The following is a 313-nucleotide window of genomic DNA, read 5'->3' on the forward strand; positions in this document are numbered from 1 at the left end:
TAAATTAGGGACTGCTAGCGCAGATAGCCCTCGTGTAGCTTTGCGCGAAGTTCAAAACAAACAATAACTTGGCGATTTTTTCAACCTATTATTTAACAAAGACGAACCTACAAAATCTTCATTGCTTTCACTGTAATTTATTTTTTATTATTTGGGGAGCATTATAAATAGTTATGTTTTAAAAAGAAAAAAACTACTATTGTTATAAATAACACGTTCAATTGAACTAAACTATGCATGCCTATTTAAATATATTTACACATGGCTTGTGTATATCGTGTATACACATATATATATATATGTTATTCATACC

This window comes from Limulus polyphemus, unplaced genomic scaffold (genome assembly GCF_000517525.1).
Source record: "Limulus polyphemus unplaced genomic scaffold, Limulus_polyphemus-2.1.2 Scaffold315, whole genome shotgun sequence".
Taxonomy (NCBI): domain Eukaryota; kingdom Metazoa; phylum Arthropoda; class Merostomata; order Xiphosura; family Limulidae; genus Limulus; species Limulus polyphemus.